This window comes from Vicugna pacos, chromosome 3, assembly GCF_048564905.1.
Source record: "Vicugna pacos chromosome 3, VicPac4, whole genome shotgun sequence".
In the NCBI taxonomy this organism is placed as follows: Eukaryota; Metazoa; Chordata; class Mammalia; order Artiodactyla; family Camelidae; genus Vicugna; species Vicugna pacos.
The window spans coordinates 119,114,029-119,123,126 of record NC_132989.1 but is presented as its reverse complement, the minus strand read 5'-3'; the positions used below and the strand labels follow the sequence as shown (position 1 = coordinate 119,123,126).

The 9,098-nt window shown below is 52.5% G+C and overlaps 1 long non-coding RNA gene across 1 annotated transcript; it reads right to left on the bottom strand.

The window, feature by feature from the left end:
• Positions 1–2,178: 2,178 nt before the first annotated feature.
• LOC140690108 (uncharacterized) lies at positions 2,179–6,070 on the bottom strand. The gene is made up of 5 exons (XR_012065286.1): positions 5,773–6,070; positions 5,378–5,453; positions 4,934–5,245; positions 3,730–3,890; positions 2,179–2,413 (listed from the first exon to the last, which is right to left on the bottom strand). It is a non-coding gene; the product is annotated as an uncharacterized lncRNA (long non-coding RNA).
• Between the last annotated feature and the right edge of the window lie 3,028 nt (positions 6,071–9,098).

The following is a 9,098-nucleotide window of genomic DNA, read 5'->3' as shown; positions in this document are numbered from 1 at the left end:
AGATGGTAGAAACTCAAAATAAAAATTTCTCCCCATGGTTAAAAACTGTAACCTGGTTTTTCACTGATTTGATACGTTCTTAAGATTATAAGCGGTAAAGTAAATTGTAAGAATCTTAATGAATTCAAACTTCTGTAACGATTTGATGTGCAGCTGTCACAGTCCCACCATTAGGGTTGCCCATGGTCGGATCAGAGGAACTCATTACCTGGACTGGAGCCCGGGAGTCTCGGGGAAACGGTGCAGTCGGGGTGCAGGGCTGAAGTGGTGCCCTGCTCGGCTCCTAAGGAGCCCGCTGAACACAAGAGGCCAGGAGGCTTGTGGAGATTACAGAGGGGAGGCTGGCTCTGCCCCCCCCAAGCATCTTCCCACCACCGCGGAGGCAAAACTGATAGGAGACGCTAGCTGCGTTGACCTAAGGATTCAAGTCCTCAGAAGAAAAGGAAAGAAACCCTCCAAAGAGGGAAAATTGAACCGCCTTAGGCGCGCGAGGTCATCGATCCTAACTCCCGGTTCCGGCAAGCTGCACTTCCCCCTTCTGGCCACAAGCCCCCGAGTCCAGCGAGGGTCCCTTGTCCACCCCGGGGAATTAACTCCCCCGAAGTCTCCACATGCCTTCAGCGAATGCTGCCTGCAGTCCGGGACCAAACGCAGCCGCGACCTCACGGGAGCGCGGAGGGTGAAGGGCGAGGGAACGAGGGGCCACCCGCAGCTCTGCTCCAGCCGTTTCAGGGAGAGGGGCCAGCTTTGCTGTTGTTCTTCAACAGAGGAAATAATCTTTTTTTTTTTAAAAACATGGATTGTTGTCAAATCCCGAGGGCTGAGTCTCCCACCTGGGATGACCTCCAGAAGGGACTTTGAAGTTACAACTGAAGCCCCTCCTGGAGGGAAGGGCAGCCATGCTCCTGCCTAAGTCTTCCTGGGAAAGCAGCTGGGTGTTATTAAGTTCTCGTGGGGGACAGTAAACAGTGTGCGGCCCTGACCCTCCTGTCCTCAGGGACCTGTTCCTGTGTGGGCGGAGGGCATGACAGCTATGCCTCCTTGGAAGCACGGTTAGTCATCAGGGAGCTAGGATGTCTTATCAGACGCTCTCATCATACTCCCACACTTGACTGGTCCTCAAGCACTCCAAGCTCCTTGCCGTAACACCGTAAATTATTCCCCTGAATTCAGAGCTGTGCAAAGTCCAAAGTGCAGGCTGAGCCACCGTCCACACCACCCATCACAGCACACACAGCCTCTCGCTGCACTCCACTGGGGCCCCTCGCTGCGCTTGCTCCTCCACCCCGGTGAATTCCAGGTGTTACCCTCGTCCCCAGTCGCAGCTCTAGAAATGCCCGCTGGACCGTGCTCCTCCGTGCTGTGAGCGCGACACGTCCAAAGGCAAAGCCCAGTCTCCCCTGGAAGCACAGTCCCTCCTGGTACGCCCTCGCTCCCTTGAAGGCGTCACCATCTACCGGATACCAAACCGGAAGCCCAGAATCACTCCAGACGCTCGCCCTCCCTCCCCAGGGCTGGGGACACACAGTTTCCGTGTGTTTCTTTCATCACGATGGTCTGACCAAGGTCGTAACAACGTCTAAGATCGTTCTGCTCAAGGGTTCTCACCGCTGACTTGGATGGAAGGTTGGAAATACTTTAATTAAGTACATAGATTGCTTCAAATGAAACAGAAACCGATCGAATAGCTTAAAGAGAGACTAAGAATTTAAGTGATTTGAATAAAAGCACCAACATGTATTGTGAAGGAATAAGCAGTTTGTTGCAGACAAATGAAAGTCTGTACAAAACGGGAAAATGAACGAAAGAAGCAAGGGTGGGGTGGGTAACATCTCAGGGAAAAAAGGAAGAAAGTCCTGAAGGATAGGGCTAATTCACACCCAAGCTTGTGCCTGCAACTCAGGATTCAAACCACGAGCACGTGAGCTCAGCCGGGCGCCTGGGCCTCGGCACCCGTTCCGGAGAATTGTTGACATTCAAAAGGCAATCTCCATTTGCTCACACCTGTCCTTCTGAATAAACACCCTGTCCTTTGAAAATGATTGACCAAAGCTACTTAATAACTCAATTTGACTTTATTTGTATCCATCAGGATGAGTTTTGAAAACAAACTTAACACTAATCTTATCTAATAAATACATCGTTACTTTTTGGGATGAAGTAAACTTTGCCCTTTTTTCTCATGTATGAAGTAGCATCACGTTAATTTAGCAGCCGGAAGGCCAGTGCCCCGTCATTTCCTGGGACCAGAGTCTGGCAGAGACCACACCCTTGTTTACACACAGGACCTCCCCGAAGCCTGGAGCAAGTCTGTGTGTGGGGAAGCGGGCAGGTCTTCAGCTCCAATTAGCAGCGCTCCGGAGCCAGCAGGAAGCTCATCACCTTCACTGGGATCGCAGGTCGACTGCCTTCCCTGTGAGCAAACGAAATGTACCTCCTTTACCAATGGGCATGTTCCAAGCCCACATTTTTGCCCAGCTTCACTGAGATATAATTGTCATATAACTTTGTATAAGTTTAAGAGGCACAACATAAGTGATTTTTGACATATGTGTATATTGCAAAAAGATTGTACCAGAACAAGGTGGGCTGACACCTTCCACCTCACATGAGCGTGTGTGTGTGTGTGTGCTGAGGAGCTTTAAAACCTACTCTCTTGGGAACTTTCAAATACACAATACAGTATTGACTGTGGTCACCACACTGCCCCCTACACCCCAGAACTTCTCTTTTTTGGGATTTATTTATTTATTTATTTTACAGACTGTTTTTGACTTTATTTTTATCGAAGTACAGTCAGGTTGCAATGTTGCCTCAGTGTCTGGTGCACACCATGATGCTTCAGCCATCCGTATATATACATATATTCCTTTTCATATTCTCTCTCATTGTAGGTCACTACAAGATAGTGACTATAGTTCCCTGTGCTCTACAGAAAAACGATGACAAAAAAACTTGTTGTTTATCTGTTTTGTATACAGTCATTAGCATCTGCAAATCCTGAACTCATGGTTTATCCCTTTCCACTCCCTTTTCCCACCTGGTCACCATTAAGCTAGCTTTCTATGTGTGTGATTCTGTTTCTGTTTTGTAAATAAGTTCATCTGTGTCATTTTGTTATTTTTTAGATTCCACAGATACTTGACATTGTATTTTGCTTTCTCTTTCTGGCTTGCTTAGAATGACGATCTCCAGGACCATTCATGTTTCTGCAAATGGCATTTTACTATTTTTCATGGCTGAGTAGTGTTCCACTGTGTAGACACATTTCGATTTCTCTGCCCAGTCTTGGCTGTTGCGTCCATGTCTGGGCTGCTGTAAGCAGTGCTGCTGTGAGCACAGGGGTGCAGGTGTCTTTTCTAATTAGAGCTTCCTCCAGATACATGAACTTATTCTTCTTAAAACTGGAATTTTGAAAATGGAAGTGACCGCATCAGGTATCACTCAGCACGCCAACTGCTGCTAAGCTACAAGGAATTGTTAGTGGGATCCATCTGTCCAGAATAAAGCCTGTAACTTATAAGCATCTAAAACAAATATTTTCATGTGCTACAAAAAAAAAAGTTTCCGTGTACAATCAGGAATTTAAGTATTTAACAAATTCTAGAAGCTCTTTGTATCCCCAGCTAACTCTGAGATGCTTTGAAGGAACCCTGAGGCATCTCACATGTTAAATTAACTAGGACGATTTGGTATGTTAAGCCGAATGTAATCAATCATGATTCTAACCATTGTAAACAAGTCTCTGTCAATCGCAGGTGTCTGACCATGTCTCCTAAGTCTTCGTCGTCACAGAGGGCTAAACCGCTGCTACAGGGAGCTGCATCTCCAGGAGGACTCATGAAAAGGCATGAAAGCAGTTGCAACAGTTGCACATCAAGACGAGGGCTCTGTGAGGATTCCAGCACACGCTGCCCTCTGACGCAAAAACAAAGGCTGTCCTGCCCCTGGGGCCCCAGACTAGACGGTCAGAGATTTTCACTCCCTGACAGGCAGGGTCAACGCCCCTACTCAGCCCAGAAGTAATTTCAGAAGATGGACCTTCGCCCATCTGCACCCCCATAAGATTATGGGAGTGAAGTCTCTGAAGGGGGAATGAGACGGGAGGGAAGGGGGCAGGGCACAGCCACCCAAGGAGTGACAGCAGTTAGCACGGAAGTCGGGGGAGACGCCACCCCCAGCTGGCCTTGAGGATTACGATGGCGGGAGGTTTGACTTCTAGTAGACCCTGAGCGTCACTGTCCGCTCATTGCGCCATATAAGCGTGATCGATAACGTGCCCGCAGGCACCGTGGCAGTCCCCAGGCCGACTGCAAAAGGCCAAAGGGTGGGAAGGGGCCCAGTTCCCGGGAGTCCAGCCTCGTCCCCGGGGTAGTGGGAACGGCCCCACCCGTGGGCGTGTGAAGCTGCTGAGCCCGTAACCACGGGCAACACCGCTCCCGGTGGCCTTTCTCCGCTCCGCCCCTTCGGAGACGGTTGCGCTGCCTGCGGGGAGCGCACCCACTTGTACTTTCACCCAAGCGCCCAGCCCGCGCCTCTCCCCTGGCCTTGCTCTCGCCCTGCACTCTGTGAGGTGTGCGTCTCCCTAGATAAACCTACCTTTGCTCAAACAGACAGAAAACCTGGAATCCTGCACCTTTGACTTCTTTAATGTGTCACAGCGCCCTGAGAGCCCACCTGTGACGGAAACGGCAGGCCCCCCGCTTCCTCGAGGTGAGTCACACACGTGTGCACGTGTGTGTGCAGCTCACGCCTCCTTTGCCTGCTCACCCGTCAGGCTGTCCCATGCCCCGGCTGCCGTGAGTGGCGCTGCAGCGAACGCTGGGCTCAGGTACCGCTTTGAGAGGCACTTCCTCTCCTAGGAGTGAATACCCAGACACTTACCTTTCCCCAAGCCCAGACTTTTACAAATTCACTTACGGTGTTTACTTACCTGATATCCTTATAGCTTTATCTTCACTTTTAGGAGGTTTTATTTTCTTCAATTCATTTTTACTCCTTTGAAATTTTCTAAATCTCTGTTGTCTGCATCGACCCCTTTCCGCGGATAGAACACCGCTGTGATCGCAGCAGAGGATGCACACATTGTGATATTTGCACTATTCACAGGGCCCTTGATTCTTGCCCTGACACAATCACGGTCCGCCAGCATCCCTAACAGAGCCGGGGTTTTACCCAGCGATGGGCCGGGGAGGACTGCCTTCCTCTCTTCAGGGTGGAGGGAGTTCTGAGGGTGGCTCCAGCTCTAGAGAGAAGGCAGCTATAAAACAACTCGGCTCCAAGTCTACACCACGGTTGAAAGTTACAAATCCACCAAGCTGAAGAGAACTGAGCTCATTAATGCGCCCAAATGCATCGATCTCAGCATTTAGATTACCTTTGCGAGCTTAGAGAAAGCATTTCTGCTTGTAATTATCTTCTCATGAAACGTAATCATAAATGACACCGCAGCCCTGAAATAAAGCAGAGGAAACCGGAGAATTTCATGTGAAATGTGACATTCTACTGTGCTCTTTTTCACAACGTACAAGCTCAAATAATATGTCAGAGATTAACTCGGCCATTCTTTCATTTACACTTCGCGCAGCAGATTTCACGTTATTTAAAAAGCTTTATATAAAAGTCATTCAGACGTGAATAATTGAAATTATTTTTAATGATTGTCCCATTAGGGACTCACACAGATCTCAGGCTGACCTAGTTTTTCCCTTTCTCTCATCAGCTTATTTTACTGGTGAATTTAAACAGATCCGTCCCTAATGAGATACGTACTTTTCAGACAACACCGGGAAACTGCTACCTTTAACACGTGTTCTTTGCATCTGTCATCCGCACGTTGTCCCAGAACGGGGTGCCTCGCCGGGTACGTGCACACGCGGGCTTCCTCCGCGAACCCGTCAGTTACGCTGCCAGGACGCTCTTGATGCCTCTGACCTTTCGTTGTGGAGAACGTACATTTAATTAGGAGGAAATCCGGGCCTATGATGTCATAGGTCAAGGCGTGCGTGGCTGCCGCCTGGGAGGGGCTCTGCGTAGGAGCGCGGAAGTCGGAGCCCCGTCACCAAGCCGCACAGCTCACCGGGGGCCTGGCCTCTCATTCCGCCCAGCTGGGATGCGGGCTGCTCCCCAGTCAAAATAAACCAATTTTAAAGGATGCAAACATGACTTCAACCTTTGAAAATGTGAATATTCATTCTGTCACTAATGTTGATGGAGAGTCAAGGACTTCTCTTCGGACAAGAGTGTGCTCATTGGAGGGAACCCACATCTATGATTTCTAGTTTGTTCTCATAAAGCCTAATGACCTGTTAAGATACTCACAAAGCTATCTAAGTAGAATTGAGATAGCGACCAAATAGTTTTTTGTTAATTTGTGGAGTTGTATAACAGAATGTTTAAATGATGTCTTGATAAGGGCTTTTCAAAGCATGCAGTTGAGGTTTCATTAAAAAAATTACAGTCCTCATACTTGCATCAATACTCGGTATTGCACAGACACTGAGTGTTCACTCAGGCGATAGCTCACTGCATGTGTAATGCGATAACAGGGACACTGGGGCCAGGGGACATCGCAGCCGATCCTTGGTGTATGTGAGATACAGCCTCTGGGGCAGGAGAGAGGCCTGCGGCAGGACTGGCCTCAGCAGCATGCACTCGGGAGCGACGGAGAGACACGTGCGTAGCTGGGAGAGACGGAGAGATGGGCGCATACTCGGGAGAGATGGAGGGCTGCTAAGGAGGAAAATCAGGAAGGTCTCAGTGAGGTCCGTTTGGTTGCAGCTGTAAGCGTGTGCTTCCGTCGAGTTCCTGCCCCAGACGCCACGCCAGGCATCTGATCCCACCGCCTGGTGCTCAGGACACACTTTGCTGCCGCGATCCTGCTTAGCTTCAGGACTCAAGCAGGCAAATCCCACAGCTCCACCAAGAAAGCTAAGCAGGGCCTTAATGGGGAGGTGGCCAGCGAGGGCTCCTTGCTCGGACGCGGTGCCCGTCCAGCTCCAGGACCAACAGGACAGAAGCTTCTGATGGGTGAGTGTGTCTGCGGGACAGGCCGCCCCCGCCTGGCCACCTTCTTCTGGCGTTTTGCATCCATGTCGGTAGTCCTGCCTCCACCGACAGAAACTGGAAACGGGAACAAACAGACGGAACAGGAGCCTTCAGATTATCTGGGATTTCGTGGATTTGTTCTCTATTTTCTGTCGGGTAAGAGCTGACAGGAGTCTCTGCCGACTGCGGAGGCCGTCATCACATGGTCTCCTTGGGGGGCTCCACGTGGCCCCCCCGCCTTCCTATCACAGGAGGATGAAGGGGGGCGCACCCACAGGTGGGTGGCTGAATGAACGCAGGTGGGCCTTTCCGAGCGGGGTGGGGCGGCTCTCGGCTGTCTCCGGGCAGCGGGGGGCCTGGAGCCACACCCTCCCTCGTTTCTGCTTCTGGTCATTTGCTCCAGTGTCTTCCCTCCAAGCTCAGAGGGGAGACAGAGCTGCTGGCCTGAACTGTTTGCTATTTACACCATAGTGGGTCAGAATTCAAACAACAGCAGCAAAGTGCTTGCAAAGTTACGTCTTCTAAAGACTTGACAGGAAACACACTTCTCAAGGGACCTAATCGCACGCAGACTTGGTGGCAAAGAAACAGCATTCGCCCTGCGGCCACGGGCAGGTGGGAAGCGAACGGACGCCCCACGCCCGGCCGTCATCACAAAGGCTGCGCACAGTGCCTCCCTGCCGCCAAGCCAAGGTGCAGGTTCCTGGACACTGGAGCTCCCCGTAGGGGTAGGCAGCCCCCTCCCCCTCCCCCGCGGGGGTAGGGTCTGTTCCATGCACCAGTGAGAAGGGGACGCCCTCCTGGGGCCGAGGAGCTCCTAGGACCACGCGGCTGACACCTGTGCAGCTGTGAAGGCTGTGGGACACCTGCCACGAGGGCCTGTGGCTCGGTCGGGGTTTGTGCTCAGTGGCTGCCACTCCTACCCGGCTTTGGCCCTTGCCCCCCTGCAGGTCACACAGATTCACCTTGGACGTGGACGGCAGTGATGCTCGCTCTTCCTAGAGGCAGCACCTGCTCCTCCGCACAGTCACCTGCGAACTGCATGCCGAAGCCAGTCCAGAGACGGCACCTAATAACAAACACAAGGATGCTCTGCCTGGATGTGACCCGGGTGAGGCCCGGGGCCGGCCTGCCCCACCTCTCTGACCCCAGCCACCCCACGGGGGGTCAGTGCTATGAGGGTCCCCTTGCTGGCAGGGGAAGCCTGACGCCGAGAGCAGACTGTGTGAGTGTTAACAGCCAGCTCCCCTTGGCAGCGTTTGCTTGTTTCTGTGGGGTCAGTTTCTGCCCCCAGCCAGTTCCAAGCTGCCTCTGTGAAGTCACCAGACGTGAACGTGGGCAGCTGTGGGTACAGTCAGCTGCAGGCACCACTGAGAGAGATTAAGGAACGAGTCACCCAAGGGCTGTCACCTTGAACCAGCAGGGCGAGGAGGCACACCCAGGGCTCCTGGAGGAGCAGAGTCCAGCCTGGGTCATCCCAACATGCAGGAATTGCTTCTCAGATGAAGCCTTAAAAAATGCAGAAGCCGGAGAGGAGGCCGGGGCCATCAGAAACCCAGGGGAGCCTCGAAGCGCTGGAGGTTTTGTTTCCTTCTTCCCGGAAACAAGACCGCAGCTCCTCATTCGCTCGTAGGGCCCCCGGCCCCTGGCAGGCGCTGGCGTCCAGAACCAGGGTTCCGCCTCCTTGCCAGGCGCTGTTTCATGTCCAGTCCCAGAGCTTCGCCCCCAACCCGCCCCTCCCCTCGTGGTTCCCTGGCCCCCACCCCGGGCGCTGCTGCTGCCTCTGTTCAGACTGGAAGAGAGGCGAGCGCAGGCCCACGTGGACGCGTCCCTGTTTACCTTCTTTGGAGCCAGGTTTGTGACCATCTCATTGCTCCCAGAACCTGCTTTCCAAGGGCTCCTGATGCTTGGCTGCACCCCTTGCCGGGAACATTCCAACCCAAACCCGGGGACGCCACCGCCTTTGTCTTTCGGCAAGCCTTGTCTGCGGGGACCCGCCCTGCTACAGGACGAGCCGCCCCCAGCTACAGGGGCCACCTGTGCCAACGGTG